Source organism: Olea europaea, unplaced genomic scaffold (genome assembly GCF_002742605.1).
Source record: "Olea europaea var. sylvestris unplaced genomic scaffold, O_europaea_v1 scaffold842, whole genome shotgun sequence".
Classification (NCBI taxonomy): Eukaryota; Viridiplantae; Streptophyta; class Magnoliopsida; order Lamiales; family Oleaceae; genus Olea; species Olea europaea.
The window spans coordinates 160,822-180,458 of NW_019266865.1; the positions used below are offsets into that span (position 1 = coordinate 160,822).

Below are 19,637 nucleotides of genomic sequence, written 5' to 3' on the forward strand. Positions count from 1 at the left end.
TAGTTAATCACAAAGAGATCGTCTATGAGGTATAAAAGGGAGAAAGGACGCAGAAGCAAAGGACCGAATCTAAAACTCTCGAACAGAGAATATGTAATTTTCATTTCCTTAGCTTTTAGACTTAAACATTTTTCTTTCTGTAATTCGTGTGCTTGCGCCCCTTGGAGGCACGTTGTTTTTCGTTTCCAATTGTAAAGTTCATCGCCAATAAAAGAACACCCCTTTTTGGGATTTTGTCTCAAGAGGTTTCGTCCCTTACACAATCGTCTGATCCTTTTTAATTGTTAGCGACTTAATCCACGCGAAACACTATCCAAACAACAAATACTAAGAAAGCTGCTTATTTTCGTAGTAGCCTGACGGGGAAAAAATCCTTGTAAATATAGACAAACTATTTGCTATTGCCTACGTGTGCTGTTTTGTTCCTCAATTGTTGTGGCCCAACTATTTGGGCCCAATAATACCCTTCTGTATTCTACCCTCTGACGGGCCTTTGCAAAGTTTCACTACAGATCTTCAGAAAACTTACATAAGCAGTTTTTAGTGAAAATTATACTTACCCATACCTTTTTACCCTTTCAATTCAAAAACTAAGTTTTAACAGTTTTTAACTTTTTTTTTTTATTAAAAATCAGGTGACGAGCACTGGTAAGCATAGAGGTTCACCGCATGCAACCGTCTCACTTAATAGTGAAGACGGTGAATCTCTTGACGGTAAGACAATTGTCGCTAGAGATGATAAAAAGATTCATTCAACTCAATATTCGTGGGATCTTGTCTCAAATAGGACGGGAATTACCCACCTGATCGAGTAAAAGGGGATCGTTGACCCGAAGCGGGTATAGGACAAGCACAAGATGGTTCTCGCCTCGCTATTAGTTCTGTCAGAGTTAATTTCAAATTTATATATATATATATATATATATATATATATATATTTGTTTATTTATTTATTATCATTTTTAAAGAGAACATGAGTTGTTCTTAACAAAATGAAAAAATGTAATAATATTCATTAACTAAAAATAAAAACAAAATAAATAGATAAACCAAAGAAAAGGGCAAGGACCTGCCCCGTCCCATCTTGCTTTAATTGGATACAAGAGCTAGACATAGCAACAAAAATATCCGATGGAGAATGGGAGACGGGAATGGTCGACCAACCCCATATCCATCCATTGCTATCATCTTTGACTGTCGCGAAAACGTCGCACTCAATGACTTCGTTGTGTGAGTGGAGCCTTACTGTACTAGCAGGGGTCGGTCGGACAATCTGTGTGCACATCGTCGGGGGCGATGTTAAGCAAATGTAGTTTTGTGATTGGTGTTGATTGCAAGAGTGAAACGTGGCGGAAATGATTTTAAGTTTTTGTGCTTGTTTCTTTCTCCTCAGATCTGCTTAGTTGAAGTTTTAGAGTGGTTGTTGATGGTTTGCAAATGATGATGGCGTGGCAATGATGGTGGTGGAGGTGCTGGCGATAGTATGGAGGTGGTGATGATTTTGGTGGTGGTCACAAGTAGTGGTAGTAACAATAAGGTGGCTTGACATTCAATTGGTGTTGATGGTGGAGTAGGGTAAGGCTGGGCTGGGATATAAAGTGCGTTTGTGACCAATTATTTGGGTAATTGAAACCAATAAATAATATGTAACATATAAAATAGAAAATTTGTGATCAATAAATTATACGTAACCTAAAAAATGTGAGATATTGACAAAATTTATAATTGTAATTCACAATTTGTTAATTTGAAACTATATTAGTTTGATAATTTATGATCGCGAAATAACTTGTGACCGATAAATAAATTTTGACATATTTGTGATTTATGACCAAAAAATGGTGTGTAACGAATTAATTTAATAATTTGTTATTGATAAATAAGGAATTTCTGAAATTTGTAATTTGTGACAGTGACATATTTTTAATTTTTTATTTGTTAAGCATGGACAAAGATAAGCTGGGTAGCTCGATTTAGTTGTTGTCGTTGTGAAATTTGCGAACAATTTTGAATAAGGAGGGGACAGAAGAGTTTGAAACGAACAATGGAAGGAACAAAAAAATGAGAGGCGAGTGAATTTGACGGAATTTTGGACAATTTTCTTCCATTCGTCCGGATATACAGCAATTATGATAGTTTGGGAATCCATCTACCAAAAATGAAAGAATGGGGACTCAAGTGCAAGAAAATAGAAGTAGAAGAGTCCAGATGGCTGAGTCTTCGCATTTCTATAGGTGTATATTCCCACCAATAGAACATCCCAGAACGCTTACCATACATCATATAAAATTCCCCCTTATCTTTTCCCCTTCTCTTTACTTCAAAATCGCCCTGTATTCCACAAAATGTTTAGCTCTTTTTTCCAATAAAATTCTCTATCTAAATTCATCGTTACAATAGTATTGCAATGGCGGATGTTCAAATGTCAAATGCGGAGACCTTCGGTTTCCACGCGGAGATCAACCAGCTTCTGAGTTTGATCATCAATACTGTTGACACATAAAAATTCAGCTCAAATCGAACGACCCAAGGAATGAAGCCCAATTGGAGGATCCCCAAATCAGATAGGCCAAAGAACGAAGCCCAATCAAACAATTCAAGATGAAGGCCCAAGAACGCGGTAACACCATCGCCCAAGTTTGCAAGTCGCCCAGAATCTGAGCGAATGGAGTGCCATGCACTCGTCCAGAGCTGTTACTCTATTCTCGCCCAAACCTTCGAGTCGCCCAAGGTCTTAGCAAACATAAAGTGTTGTGGTTATCAAGAAGTGCAGTTATCAAAGCAGTTATTAAAGCAGCCCTATCACGTTCCACGATTCAAGGAACTTAATTGAAGACAGTTGAAGGACAAAGAGTAATGGCAGCAGTTAGAAAAGGTAGTTCCATAACAAGTTGGCCATTACGAGGAAAATGGGCAGTTATGAACGATCCAGCAGTTTTTAGGCGGTTGATCACAAAGAGATCATCCAGGGAGTATAAAAGGAAGGAAGGACATAGAGCAAAGGACCGAATCAAAAAATCTCGAACAGAGAACATGTAACTTTAAATTTCTTAGCTTAGATTTAAACACTTCTTTTAGTAACTCGTGTGCTTGCGCCCCTTGGAGGCATTCTGTTTTTAATTTCCGATTGTAAAGTCACCGCCAATAAAGAACACCCCTTTTTGGGACTTTGTCTCAAGAGATTTGTCCCTTACACAATCATTTGATCCCTTTTTAATTGTTAGCGACGAACCCGCGCGAAATAATTTGGCACGCCCAGTGGGACAGTGGTGTTTGGTGTTGAAAATACAAAAGGTGAAACAATATGCTACAGAGATTCGATAAGGAAGCAGTAAGTCAGGGAGGAATCCAGTCTGTGATCGAGCGATATGAGGAGCAGCATGCCTCTCCACGAACATATGGACAGAATCAGAGTAGTAACAGTCGTTACGAACCAATGACAGAGTTGAGTCCTCGAACCATGCGTGCACTACTTGGAGAACTCACACAAGATGTCGTTGAACAAGTAAATCTTCGAAGTATTCATAATATGGAAAGATTTACCCAAAATGGGAATGCACATTATGACAATATGGCCAAACAACTAAACACTTTGAACGAAACAATGAATAAGTTAGTAGGCCAAATATGTCAACCGGTTATACCTCTTGCAAATCACTTTCAAATTAGGACAATTGTGGGAAATAATCCCTCAGTCCTAAATCCGAATCAAGGGGTAGAGCCACTTTCTGGTCCCTCTACCTCAAACCAAGGGGGTGGTGCAGTGCCAAATCAGAACAATGGTAGTGGTACGCCTAACTTGGGGGGTAATCCAAATGTAAGAGATAATGTCCTAAACAATGGACAGAATACCCCACGTGTTAATGAGGGAGTAGATGTTCAGGCTAATGGTAATGGCCCTAATCATGGTAACTTTGTTGCTAATCAAGGACCAAACATCAGGCCTCATACAAATCAACCGGTTAACCAACCTGTAGGAATTCCATATGACCCCAACGTCATGTTGATGAATCAGATTATGAAAATTGTACAGGATCAGATGGCTTTTGGGGTGCGTCCTGTCATTAGGCCGACTTACACAAAGCCATATTCTGATTGGGTAGACCAAGCATATCCATGGCCTAGAGGGTATAAAGTGCCAGAATTCTCACTGTTTACCGGTTTAGGAGAGGTGTCTACTCTAGAACACATAGGGCGATTCACATTGCAAAGTGGTGATGTACCTGATTACCATAAAATGAGGATTTTCCCTAGTTCATTAACAGGAGTAGCTTTCTCTTGGTTCATCAACTTGCCAGCGAACTCTATTCAAACATGGCAACAATTGGAACAGCTATTTCACGCTCAGTTTTATAAAACTGAGTCTGAAGTCACTTTGGCTGATTTGGCGAATCTACGTCAAATGCCAAACGAATGGGCAGAAAGTTTTCTACAAAGGTTCAAGCCAGCAAGAAGCAAGTGTTTTGTACCTCTGCCCGAAAAAGAATTTGTCAAAATCGCTCAGGGCTGTTTGAGCTTTGATTTAAAAAAGAAATTCCAAAACAAGGAATTTTCTGACCTTTTCCAGTTGAGTGCGAATGTGATTAGGTATGAGCGACTGATAAGAGAAGAAGAGCAGATGAAAAATTCTAGTAAAGGGACTTATTACAAAGACCCAAATTTTGACGTTCATACCATTAGCGACAAGTCATACGACCAAGCCGAAATGTGTTTGGCTGAATTGGTCAAAGGAGACACGTATACTTGTCCTATAATGGCTAAGCCTAGACCGTCAGGCAAAGATGAGCCCATGAAAGATGGAAACATAAAGGTTAGAACGTTCTCGTTCGATGTAACCAAAGCTGACCTTATATTAGATAAATTATATAGGGATAAGCAGATAAAGCTGAGCGATAAGCATAAATTGCCAAACCTTGAACAATTTAAGGGTAAAAAATATTGTAAGTGGCATAATACATGGTCACATTTGACTAACAATTGCTTGATTTTTCGCCATGTATTGCAGGATGCCATTGAATCAGGACGAATTACGTTCGACGATAAGAAGAAGATGGCAGTGGATGAAAATCCTTTTCCACAGCCATTTGGAGTGAACATGGTGACGTCTGGTTTCAAAAACAAGTTGTAAAAATTCAAGTTGGTCGTAGATGATGGAGAAGAGGATCTTAGACCACATCCCAGTGTTTTTGAACGAATCAAGGGGAAAGAACCAAAAAAGGACGAAGACATCCTGTGTGCAAGATGTAAAAGAGAAGTGAATGGAAATACGGAGAAACCAGGGATAGGGCAACATCTCCATCACCCTACTTTCTTCCCAAACACTCAGCCTGGTAGAGGGCGAGGTACATCATTCTATAGAGGACCGCTTTTTGAGAGGCAGTTCAGGCCAGCAGATAATGGGAGAACATTCAGGCCGCAACCTCGCCGGCCAAATGTATGACATTCGTTCCAGTATAATGCAGGAAGAGCAGTACCCTTCGATGAGATGACTAGAACCCAACAAAGGCGTTTCCAACAAAACTATGGACGAATGATGAGGCAACAACAGGGAGTGCCACATCCTAAAGCGCCTAAACTGCTCAAAATAGCCAATCAAAATGTTCTCAAGTATAGTGAAGAAACTGGTACAGATGAATCAATGAAAGAGCTGCTAGAAACTTCTTTTGGGATATCAAAGTTTGAGCGGGACAAAAGGGATGGAGAGGATCCAGATCAACCCCTTACTATTCAGTTCGGTACGTTACCTCCTGTCGTGACCAATAATTACTTACTGGCCAATGAATTCAAGAATAAAGAAAAAGAAGAAGAAGAAAGGGAGGACGACGAAGGAGAGGCTTGCGTGCTGGAATGTGAAGAAGGCCAGACTTCTAGAGAGGCTTACATCGATGAAGAAGATGACAGGATGACAGATATTGAAGAAGAAATCGACCTAGAAGCAAAAGGAAGAAGGAGAGGAGTATCGCGCAATACTCTATTGAAGCAACTACATCGGGAGGGAGTTCGCGAAGTAGACTTGTTGGGAGAACCATCTGGGCGTCCTTTCGATTTCTAAGTACTGTACGGGACACCCAAAAGGAAGAAAATAGTGCCTCGCTCTGAAAAGTATGGATCACCCCCAAGAATAATGCCCCCTCCCACAGGTTGGATAACTGATGAGGAAGCATTAGAAAACAGTAAGAAGGAAATTCAGGAGACAGAGGTTCAACGCAATATGCTGTACGTCGACTTATCACAGGGGGATAATTCGACAGAAAACAAGCAGGAAGTAGAAATAGAGGCTGTCGAAAAGGTTATTTTTAAACGGCCAGCCATGAAATTAACTAAACACTTGAGGCCATTGTACGTTAAAGCTCTAGTTAACGGCATCCCTGTGGCAAAAGTGCTTGTCGACACTGGAGCAGCTATAAACACCATTCCATCTAGAATGATGAGGAAGTTCGCAAAGACAGAGGGTGACATGATTCCTACAGAAGTCATTCTTACGAGTTTCAATGGAGGAGCAACTTCAGCTAAGGGAGTTATGCCATTGGACATAACTATATGGACGACTACTAGGACAACAGTCTTCTTTGTAATAGACGGTCCTACTAGTTACAATGTGTTACTAGGAAGAGATTGAATACACGAAAGTCGTTGTATACCCTCATCGCTCCATCAATGCCTGATCTTTTGGAATAACAAAGGCGCAGTAGAGGTGGTATAGGCCGATCATAGGCCTTTTGTCACAGAAGCAAACTCGGTGGAAAAGTTCATGTACGAAGGAAACTATGGACCTGTCAGGGTAGTACAAGATGGGGAAGAAACTCAAGTTGTCGCGCAAAGCGAAGAACCATTTTCAGTGGACGCACTCATTGAAATGTTCAGACAGATGAGGCCAAATATAGTGGCCCTAGAAGAGTCAGTAATTGGCAAAAGAATAATCAAGGAGTCTTGAATGGATTCTAAGTTATAAAAGCAAATGGTCGATATTCAGGCCTTCAAAGCCAGACTAATGGCTTTCAATAAGGAATGCAATGACAAGGCGAAAGAATAGACAGCCCTGAAAGCACTGAAGGACAAATTAGCAGTATTCGAGTTAGAATAAAGCATTGGCCGAGAAGTCAACAAGGTGGACTGTTTAGAAGAAGAAGTACTTACAAGGGAATTGGACGACGAAGTGATGCGGATCATCAAACTTGGATACGCTCAAGCACAAAACCCTCTGATCAAAGTAAATATTGGCAATGAAGGAGAAGACCGTCCAACATTCATCAGCCAGATGCTCGATCAAGAGGTTAGTGATAAATTAATCGCTTTGTTAAAGGAGTATAAAGATTGTTTTGCTTGGGAATATGAACAAATGCCTGGTTTAGATAGAGACTTGGTGGAACATAGGTTACCAACTAAGCCTAATTTTAAACCTCATAGGCAGACTCCTAGATGTTTTACTCCAAATGTACTCCCTGAGATTAAGAAAGAGATAAAGCGATTATTGAAAGCAGGTTTTATTAGAACAGCCAGATATGTCGAATGGTTGTCCAATATCGTGCCAGTACTAAAAAAGAATGGTAAACTAAGGGTGTGTATAGACTTTAGGAATTTAAACATAGCTACACCCAAAGATAAGTATCCAATGCCCACGATGGATTCTTTAGTAGACTCGACTGCCGGACATGTCATGTATTCTTTCATGGATGGGTATTCAGGATACAATCAAATTTATATAGCTAAAGAAGCCATACACAAAACTGCCTTTAGATGCCCTGGGTCTCTAGGATGTTTTGAATGGGTGGTTATGCCTTTCGACCTAAAAAATGTAGGGGCAGCTTATCAAAGGACAATGAATTTAATCTTTCATGATATGATAGGCAAGTTTGTTAAAGTGTATGTAGATGACACAGTAGTCAAGTCCATTAAAGAAGAGGACCATTTCGAACAGTTAAGATGTTCGTTTGAGCGGAAGCAATATAAGCTAAAGTTGAATCCCTTGAAATGTGCATTTGGTGTTAATACAGGAAATTTTCTCAGTTTCTTAGTACACAAGAGAGGGCTTGAACTTGATAAAAATAAAGCGGAGGCCATTTTAGAAGTCAAACCACCTAGCAACAAAAAAGAATTGCAAAGGTTTCTAGGCCAAGTAAACTTTTTAAGACGCTTTATTTCTAACTATGCAGGGTGAACTAAAGTCTTTTCGCTGCTCTTAAAGCTGAAAAATCAAGACAAATTCGTCTGGAAAGAAGAACATCAAAAGGCTTTTGAAAGCCTGAAGACATATTTATCAAACCCACCAGTGTTGGTGTCACCAATCCAAGGACGGCCAATGAAAGTGTACGTATCGGCTGAAAAAGAATCAATAGCTGGAATGGTCGCACAGGAAAACCAATTTGGTGAAGAAAGGGCAATTTACTACTTAAGTAGACGGTTAACGAAATGTGAATGTAATTACTCTGCTATCGAAAAATTATATCTTGCATTGTATTTCACATGTACAAAATTAAGGGCTTATTTACGGCCCGTAACCGTTTATTTAATTTCTAAAATAAACTTAGTTAAGTATATGTTCTCGCGCCCTATTTTACACCAAAGGGTAGGCCTTTGGACGTTACCTTTATCAGAATTCGAGATACAATATATACCTCAAAAGGCAGTCAAAAATCAAGCTTTGGCTAACTTTCTAGCCGATCATCCATGCCTTGACATGCCTGAAGAAATTGAATTAGAGATCAATTCATTCGAGCTAAAACCTTGGGTGTTGTATTTCGATGGGTCAAAAACCTCTAAAGGTGCAGGAGTAGAGTAGTATTGATTAATCCTTTAGGGATTTGCTACAAGTTCGCATTCACTTTAGACAGAATGTGCACCAACAATCAGGCCGAATATGAAGCCTTAATCGTAGGCCTAGAACTAATGGTAGATATGGGAGTAAAAAATGTGATCGTTAGGGGCGATTCTCAATTGGTAATTCACCAATTGATTGGTGATTTTAAATGCCAAAGTGATTCCATTATAAGTCAATTTGAGATCGCCCAAGAATTGTTAGAAGAATTCGACCAAGTAGAACTTCAATGTGTTAATAGGATATATAACGACGTGGCAAATGAGTTGGCACAAATGGCCTCAGGGTACTCAAAGGTAATTTGAAGTCTACTTGTAAGTATGGAACCATATTGCCCGTGACTCAAAGAAGGGCAAGAAGGATTGAACTTCACTGTATACAAGATGGAGATGCAATGGATTGGAGAACAGAGATTAAAAGGTTCTTTAAATAACCTAATGAAAGGATTAGTAGGAAAATGAATCTATGTTTGCTGAACTATACACTAATAAATGGAGAGTTGTTTAAGAAACGCTCTGATGGTGTATTGCTAAAGTGTGTAAGTTTGCAAGAAGCCAGGACGATCATGGCTGAGGTGTACGAAGGAATATGTGGATCTCATCAAGCTGGCCAAAGGATGAGATGGTTAATTAGTAGGAGTGGATATTTTTGGCCAAAGATGGGAGAATTATGCGTTCAGTATGCAAAGAGTTATTTAGCATGCCAAAAGCATGGTCTAATACAAAGGGCGCCAGCACGAGAGATGACACCTATTATTAAACATTGGCCGTTCAAGGGTTGGGCGATAGACCTGATAGGAAAGATTTATCCCCCATCGTCCAAGCAACATACTTCTGTTATAGTTGCAACCGACTATTTCACCAAGTGGGTAGAGGCGGTACCTTTGAAAGAGATCACCCAAAAGAATGTCATAGAGTTTATCCGTGATCACATCATTTATAGGTTTGGAATTCCACAAACGTTGATGGTAGATCACGGAACATCTTTGAATAGGGATCAAGTGAACAAATTTTTGAGCGAGTTTGGGGTTAAATTAGTAAACTCCACACCATATTACGCTCAATCCAACGGACAAGCAGAATCTTCTAATAAGATTCTAAAAAATATCATCAGAAAGATGATAGATGAAAATGCCAGAAATTGGCACGAATGTCTGAACAAGGCCTTATGGGCTTATAGAACATCACCTCGGTCAAGTACTAAAGTTACTCCTTTCCAACTTACTTATGGACAGGAGGCCATTTTGCCTATGGAAATCAACGTGCAATTGATTAGAGTGTGCTTGCAACATAAGTTAAATGATGATGAGTATACCGAATCACTAGTTCAAAATTTATTGGGGTTGGACGAAATAAAGTTGGACGTCTTAGATAGATTACAAGTTAAAAAACAAAGAATGTCTAAGTTTTATAATAAAAAAGTCATAGCCAAGTCGTTTAGCCTGGGTGAACTAGTTTGGGAGACGATACTCCCTTTGGATGGCAAGGATTCAAAGTACGGGAAGTGGTCGCCTAATTGGGAAGGACCATACAAAATAAACAGTGTGTTGCCCAATGGAGCGTATCATTTGGAAGATTTAGATATCACCAAGCACGTAAGATTCATTAACGGCAAATATTTGAAAAAATATGTTCCTTCTTTATGGGAATGTGAACAGATAAAAGCATAATCACAATATGTTGAACGATTAAGGATAACAAGGTCAGAGCGAAATACGTTCAAATAAAGTCCTTTATTATCAAACGTTCATTACAAAGTTGCAAAAATACAAATAATGGATGCTCTACAAACTACAATTAAAAGTAAGCTAATCTCCCGGTCGATCGCCGAGTAAGAGGGTGGACTGGCCTCGCACCGCCTTCCTAAATGCATCGCCGCAATGGCGGGATCGCCGAGTAATGGGGTGGATTGGCCTCGCACCGTCTTCCTAAATGCATCGCTGCAATGGCGGGTAAAGAGGCTGAGAAGCACCCTCAGCAAGCAAGGTGGCCCGCAAGCATTCCAAAAATTACCTTCTATCATCGAACTCCTTGTAAAGAACAAAGAGACGATGGGAAGAACTTTGATGGGAAAAACTTTGCTGCTGGCCAAAAAATATTTCCTATACCTCCCATACCAAAGGTAACATCAAGGTAAATAGTAAAATGGGCGGACCAAATAATCCATTTTTATAGAAGACGAAGGTTTTGGATTGATTGTCAGAATGCCAAACAATGGCAGCAAATTGGTTTCGAAGAAGAAAATGAAGATAAAGATGAAGATGGAAGATGCGAAGCATACGTACATTTATAGGGGGTGGAGATGAAGAGACAGAATATGAGCAGCCACATTCTGCCTAATAAATGGAATTAAGTAGCGCAAAGTCTTGGGAAAAGAGGTGGAAATATCAAGAGAAAATGTGCAAGATTTTTAGCACAAAGCAGTTAAATGCTTGAAGAATTGGCGATTAAAAGACAAACGTCAAATAAATGCACAAGGAGTTAACATATATGTTCATTAATGATGAACAAGGTTACAAAGGGAAAGTCGAATGCGAAATTACAAAAAGAAAAGTTAAGGCGTCATATGTCTTAATTACAATCCACCCCATACTGAACGAATTCCTTCCCTAAGTTTTTCCGAATCCTCGTTCTGCCGAGAGGAAGTGATGTTCAATTCGGCCACGACATCATCATCAACTTCCAACTTCTTGTACTGCTCGACCAAAGACTTAGTTCGCTCAATTCCCTGGGAGGCGTTGCGCTTTTTAGTAGCCATTCTCGCCTTGCAGTCATCCATTTTGGCTTGAAGTTCCTTCATCTGAACAGCCAAACTAACCATCAAAGAGTCTTTAATCATGACTTCGGAAGATATTTCTTTCAAATCGTCCTCAGCTTTGTTGATCTCCAGACGCAAAGACTCTTTTTCAGATACGGCGCGAAGATATTGAGTACTTTTGACCTTTAGTTCAGCATTCTTGACCAGCAAGGAGAGGACCTCGGAATGGATAACTTTCAACGTCGCTTTAAAATCGGCAGAAAGATTGAGCGACGGAAGTGTCAGTGCTTGCTCCAACTTTGCATTCAAATGCTCAAACTTATCCTTGTGTCTGGTAGCACTAGCCTTACCAACGTCCATATCCATGAAGAACACGTACTCAAATATCGACTGCTTGAAGAACTTCAAATCTTCCTCTGAAGAAGTAGCAGGACGACCAGATGGAACAGGGCGAGATGTCTTGACTTGCCCCCAGGAAGCGAACAAGTCTTGGATGGAACGCACAATCTTGTCAGCATCCTGCAAAGAAAATTGCCAATATTAAAGATTCTCACTACAACGAACAAGATGAAAATAGAAGCGAAGCAAAGATTACCTCATCAATAATCGTGGAAGATGGTATATCCTCGGCCAAGTCTGCCACCTGTGACTCCACCATTCGTGAGGACTTCCCCTTGTCTGAGTGAGAAGATGTTGCCACAACGGGTAGACTCATAGGAGCATCTGCAAAACTCAAAAGCAACAAATCAGAAACCAATAGCACAAGTAAAGGTAAAGCATCAAAAAACTGAATTACCTTCTGTTTCGATGTTTGGGGGGTTAATGCCCTGGGAAGAAGGTGGCTCATCCATTGGTTGTGATGAGGATTTTGGGACTGAAGATGTCTCTTTAAGCGTAGTCCCTTCATCAACTGGTTTGGATGAAGCAGCCTTAGCGGAAGATGATGGAGCAGGAGCTGTCGATACCAAAGCCTTTAAAGGAGAGGCTGAACTTTTCTGAGAAGTCTAAATAGATCATCAGCACACAGAAAAGTTTCAAGTATGGAAAAGCATGCTTGTGAGTAAACCAATTTAATTACCTTCCTCCTGATGATAAGAGGGGTATCATCATCATCATCAACATCATCCTCCAGAATGGGAGATACTGAGGCTGACCGTTTGTGGCTTGGGGCACTTTTGGCTGTAGTAGGCTTGGCAGGGAGAGAAGAAGATGGACGAGCAGATTGTTTAGCACGACGAGGAGGAGAAGGACTCCGGATGGACAAAGGAGTGGCTAAAATAGGAGGAGGGGAAGAAATGCTCGGCTGGTCCAGTGAATGAAAAGCACGATTGGCATCAGTCGCAAACAATCTGTGCTTCACTGACGGCCAGAGTTGTTCAAAAAGGGGATGGATGACATGGCTAGAATTGAAAGGGGCTAATGAAAAATGGCTCGTCAAAAGAAGATTGTGAGCATTTATAACCTCTGCCTCCGCCTTATTGATAATATGGAAGCGGTCAATCAAATTCCTTGAATAGTAAGGAGGAACAGGCCAGGTTTGGCCGAAACCAAGTTGGCGAGCAAAAAATTGGGGAGCATATATTTCTACCCCTGCCTTGGCATTGGTCCCAGTCAAAATATCATGAAATAACTCCCTCCCGGTCAAAAACTGGATCCAAATGAGCAGAGAGATGCTCGCGCTATCTATAGTAGAGGGAGGATGCACATAGTCTAGAGTCAAAAAGGGAGGAAAAGGAAAGAATGAAGGGATTGAATCCAAAGAATAAAAGAATGAAAAAATGTCCATTCTAGACATATTTACAGGAGCCAGGGGCTCAATGGCTAGCCCATAGCAGCTAGCAGAGGAGCGAGAAATTGATGGAGCACCAAGCAATGGAAAATAGGATCTCAACCACATTTGAGTGAACCAAAGAGGTCCACTGCCAGTGGGAGATGCACCATTCTTCAATTGAGTTTGAAGAGAAGCCATGCCTCTATAGAGGGCAGCCAAAAAGAAAGAACATAAATTCAGAGGCCTGCCATGCGCTAATTCGTGCGCTATGGGTAAATAGCTCAGGGAAGGCTTTATGCTTGGCACACACAAAACATATTTACAAAGCCAAACTAGAAGAAAGGCCACTCGCTCAGTATGGAAAGGCTCAGCGCTCGAATGGTTATGAAGGGTTTGCAGACTTGAATAAGACTCGGTGTAGTTTCTACCAAACTTTGCGGCGCCACCAGAAACCAAGATACCAGGAAAGATGGTATCACTCAAAGGTGGCAGATTCACTAGGGCCCCAACATTCCTTAACGTAATAGACATAGGGCTAAGAGGGAAAATAAAGGTATTATACTCAGAAGACCAAAAACTCAAAGCGACCGAAAAAGTGTTGAATCAAAAGTAGGGGGTTGAATAGAGATTTCTAACAAATCAGAAATCCTAACATTATCAAAAAGTGCCTTAGTAGGACCATGGTCCACAAGGCGAGCATGCCACCTACGAAAAACTACATCAGATTTAGGCCAAGTGCGAATACCTCTTTCGCGAAGTGGCCCCAGCGGTAGAGAGTTTAGAAATGGAGGGCCTTGAGTACAAGGAAACAGCTGGCCCACAGCCGCTTGTTCGACTGCCTCTGCATTGTTGAAGAAAGGACTTAGGTAGAACTCATTGAGTTCGACATTGGCAGGCGCGAGAAAGTTCAGAGTTATGTATGGACGACTCAGAAGTTTCTGAAAGTCATCAAAACTAAAGGAGTTGCCAGATTGAGATTGTGAAGTAGCCATTAGGGATGAAACGGAGTTTTTTTCAGAGTTACGTAGCAGGGAAGCAAAAAGATGACCAGTAAATCGTGGGAGAGAAACGCGAAAAAGTGAGGCGTGATTTAATGGTGCAGTGAAATGGCGTGTTTGGGGGTTATAAGGGTTTGCAAAACGTCGCACCTTTTCAAGCTATGGAAGAAAATAATGATTGAAATTCTTGAAAATTTCGAATGCTGCTGGAAACACAAAGTGAATATGACAAAATTTAATAATTGGTATTAATTTTGCCATATTGAGGGGTAATTGTTGACACATAAAAATTCAGCCCAAATTGAACGGCTCAAGGAATGAAGCCCAATTGGAGGATCCCCAAATCAGATAGCCCAAAGAACGAAGCCCAATCAAACAATTCAAGATGAAGGCCCAAATAGGGAGGCCCAAGAATGCGGTAACACCATCGTCCAAGTTTACAAGTCGCCCAGAATCTGAGCGAATGGAGTGCCATGCAGTCGCCCAGAGCTGTTACTCTATTCTCGCCCAAACCTTCGAGTCGCCCAAGGTCTTAGCAAACATAAAGTGTTGTGGTTATCAAGAAGTGCAGTTATCAAAGCAATTATTAAAACAGCCCTATCACGTTCCACGATTCAAGGAACTTAATTGAAGACGGTTGAACGACAAAGAGTAATGACAGCAGTTAGAAAAGGTTGTTCCATAACAAGTTGGCCATTACGAGAAAAATGGGCAGTTATAGAACGATCCAGCAGTTTTTAGGCGGTTGATCACAAAGAGATCATCCAGGGAGTATAAAAGGAAGGAAGGACATAGAGCAAATGACCGAATCAAAAAATCTCGAACAGAGAACATGTAACTTTAAATTTCTTAGCTTAGATTTAAACACTTCTTTCAGTAACTCGTGTGCTTGCGCCCCTTGGAGGCATTCTGTTTTTAATTTCCGATTGTAAAGCCACCGCCAATAAAAACACCCCTTTTTGGGACTTTGTCTCAAGAGGTTTGTTCCTTACACAATCGTCTGATCCCTTTTTAATTGTTAGCGACGAACCCGCGCGAAACAAATACATTTTACAGTAACAAAGAGATCTTCCTTCGAGAGCTAATTAGCAATGCCTCTGATGCTTTGGATAAGATCCGGTTTGAGAGCTAGACGGAAAAAAGTAAGCTTGATGTGCAGCCGGAGTTGTTTATTCGACTTGTGCCAGATAAGGCGAATAAGACTCTGTCAATCATTGACAGCGGGATTGGCATGACCATTGAGAATGATAGAATTTAGATTCTGATAAATTCTTTATCCGGAGAATTTTTTGTGTTTGAGTTTTATAAATGCACATTCAACCATTCAAGTATGTTATTGCATGCTTATAACACATGCATTTTTAAAATTTCGACATTTTCCCTTTGTTATTAATTTCTGTATAAATTAGTCAGTCAATATTCTAATTTTAGTCGTTTGTGTTGATTATGTGTATGTCAATAACATATACTCTCGGAATCTGACAAGTAACAATTGAAGATTGCAAAACTAGGAAAATAAAAGGCTTGATTAAATTGATCGATACGATCAGATTCAATAGATCTTAGTTACAAGTGCATTGTTAATATATTTAAATTTATGATGGATATTCATATTCACTCTTAAGTTTTGAAGATAATTTAAAGTTTGTGAGGCTGAAGTGGCTTTAATTGTTGGAATTGTGTAGATTTGGTGAACAATTTTGGCACAATTGCGAGGTCTGGCACAAAGGAATTTATGGAGGTATTGTAGGCTGGTGCTGATGTAAGTATGACTGGACAGTTTGGTGTCGGTTTCTACTCTGCTTATCTTGTTGCAGAGAAGGTGATTGTTACCACCAAGCACAACGATGATGAGCAATAATCTGGGAATTGCAAGCTGGAGGCTGGTTCACTGTTACAAGGGATGTCAACGGAGAGCAACTTGGCAGGGGAGCCAAGATCACCCTTTTCTTGAAGGAAGATCGGGTAAATAATTGTGGGTATAAAAAAAATTGAGATTGTATATTTGGCTAATGTTGATTTCATTGTGCATTCTAAATTGTGTGAAGTTGGAATACCTGGAGGAGAGGAGAATCAAGGATCTTGTGAAAAAAACACTCCGAGTTCATTAGCTTTCCCAATTATATCTGGACTGAGAAGACAACCGAGAAAGAAATTAGTGATGATGAGGATGATGAGCCAAAAAAAGAAGAGGGTGATATTGAGGAGGTTGATGAGGACAAAGAGAAGGAGAAGGGAAAAAAGAAGAAGATCAAGGAAGTTTCTCACGAGTGGCATCAAATCAACAAGCAAAAACTCGTCTGGTTGCGTAAGCCAGAGGAGATCACCAATCTGTCAAGCACTTTTTGTTGAGGGTCAGCTTGAATTCAAGGCTGTCCTCTTCGTTCCAAAGAGGGCTCCATTCGATCTTTTTGACACCCACAAGAAGATGAACAACATCAAGCTCTATGTTAGGAGGGTCTTCATCACGGATAACTACGAGGAGCTCATCCCTGAATACCTTGGATTTGTCAAGGGTGCAGTTGACTCTGATGATTTGCCCCTAAACATTTCCCGTGAGATGTTGCAGCAAAACAAGATTCTTAAGGTGATTAGGAAGAACATTGTGAAGAAGTGCATTGAGATGTTGAATGAGATTGCAGAGAATAAGGAAGACTATAACAAATTCTATGAAGTTTTCTCCAAGAATTTGAAGCTGGGTATCCATGAGGACAGCCAAAATGGGGCTAAATTGGCTGACTTGCTCTGGTACCATTCAACCAAGAGTGGCGATGAATTGACTAGCCTAAAGGATTATGTGACCAGGATGAAGGAGGGGCAAAAGGACATCTACTACATTACTGGCGAGAGCAAGAAAGTTGTAGAGAACTCACCCTTCTAGGAGTGACTCAAGAAGAAGGGGTATGAAGTACTCTGCATGGTCGATGCCATTGATGAATATGCTGTTGGCCAGCTTAAAGAATATGATGGCAAGAAGCTGGTTTCTGCCACCAAGGAAGGATTTAAACTTGATGATGAAACCAAGGAAGAGAAGAAGGAAAAAGAGGGAAAAAAAGAAAAAAGAAAAAAAAAGAAGCCGTTTGAGAGCCTTTGCAAGGTTAACAAGGACATTCTTGGAGACAAAGTTGAGAAGGTAGTTATTTCCGATAGGATTGTAAACTCACCATGCTGTTTGGTTACTGGAGAGTATGGTTGGACTGCAAACATGGAGAGAGGATCATGAAGGCGCAAGCACTGAGGGACGGTAGCATGGGCTCTTACATGTCTAGCAAGAAGACAATGGAGATTAACCCTGAGAATGGAATCATGGAGGATTTGAGGAAGAGAGCGGAGGCTGATAAGAATGACAAGTCAGTGAAGGATCTTGTGTTGCTACTCTTTGAGAGTGCCCTCTTGACTTCTGGGTTCAGTCTGGACGATCCTAACACGTTCGCATCAAGAATTCACAAAATGTTGAAGCTGGGATTGGGCATTGACGAGGATGCTGACATGCCCGCACTTGAGGAAGATGGCAATGGAGAGAGCAAGATAGAAGAAGTGGATTAAAAGGTGAAATTATATTGCTATCCCCCATGTTTTAGCCATATTATTGATCTGCAAGGAGTCGATAAGGGAACAATCCCTTTTTAAGTGTCTGGTATACCTTTAATTTTTGTGCTAGTGTTTGTCTGAAAGGTTGCTAGGCTGTTGTGTTTGAATCTCGTATAAAATTGATAATGTAAGTTCGTGGTTTTTATGAGTAATTTCCGTCTTGGTTATGATGTATATCCTCCTTTGATTGTCTTTTAGGATTTGCAATTCTACTAATTATATCAAATTGCACACTTTCGGCTTGTGATGGACTTTCATTATTTTGACATTCCTTAATTCAAGTAACCAATGTAGTACCGAATAAAAGTAACAATTAAGCTAAAAAGGGTATGGAATTAAAATAAAAATTCTTGTTCTAAATAACTCAAAAACAATCCTGCCATCAGGACTCATCCATTGAAATCTTAAACAGCATAAACAAAACTATATATATTGGCACAATATGAAAATTTTGAGCAATTCTAAGAATCCAATCGGCCATGTCAATTCCTATGCACATGTAAATTTGCAATACGATAGAACTTGAAGAATTGACATCCAAGGGTAGCATGCACAAAAGCCACCAGCTCCACGTCCAAAGCAAGGTCTACCACCAGCACCCTACAAATTCAGAATTCAAACCGGTAAGCCAGGTTATGCGCGAGAATAGCTTCTCCAATTATTTTTGTATTACCCAGTATAACTTGAACTGGCTTGTTTTACACATATCTGTGCTTTAGGAAAAATAAAAACACAAGGAGCAGAGCCAGTCAACCAATTAAGAGAAGTAGAAATAGAAATTCTGCTTTGTCTTCTATTCTTCCTACTCTTCTCTTGACCTTTCCCCTTCTCCACTTATTTCCCAAAGAAAAAAAAAAATTATTAATATTCCAGCTAATGTGCAATAACTAACACGTCAATGGCCGAATATTTGAAGATCTTAATTTAACAAGGAAAATTCATCTCTTGTAAGTCATGCACAAGAGATGAAAAATAAGAAAACCAACCTGACGAGTAACTGACCATAGAAAATAATAATCCGTCAGCGCAGTATTCAACACATGGTAATTCGGTCAAATATTCAAGATTAGATTTGAAATGAAGGACCCTTCGTGCACCGGCAACGTAATGCAAAATCACTTTTCGAACTAGGCACCTAGAGAACCATTTGGAAATCAGAACGAGAAAGAGAACTGAAGTGAAAACCGACAATAGATACAATTTCCGTATCTGAAATATGTTGCTTGCATATTAATGAGGATTTGTCCCGTCCGAAGGCAAATATGTGAATGATTAATTCCAGAATCATGGATGGTGATGATACCAACATTGTATACCCGAGGACGTTTTCCTCGAGGACTCCATACATGCTCCTCCTCGCCTTTTTTGCCAAATATCCTCGAGGTACTTTGGTCCTCGGTGTGTTTTGGTCCTCGAGGAAGCTTCTCGAGGACTTGCTCATACGAATATGAACTCACCCTCTATGGTCCTCGAGGATATGTCATCGGGGTCATCATTCATTAACAGGTCTTCGAGATGTATGGACACCTAAACACCCAAGAACTCTATATCAACTCTTATACCACTAGTCAAACAGTTCTATTACGAATAGGACATTTCTTACAAACAGGACTCCATTGGATAAATACATCCAGCTGGCACAATCCTACTAGGAGTACACTACCTACCTCTATAAATACAGAACCTTGGGCCATTAATCGGGTTC

The 19,637-nt window shown here is 40.2% G+C and overlaps 1 pseudogene; it reads left to right on the forward strand.

The window, feature by feature from the left end:
• The first annotated feature begins 2,407 nt into the window (after positions 1-2,407).
• On the forward strand, positions 2,408-17,887 carry LOC111391828 (annotated as a pseudogene).
• The last annotated feature ends 1,750 nt before the right edge of the window (positions 17,888-19,637 follow it).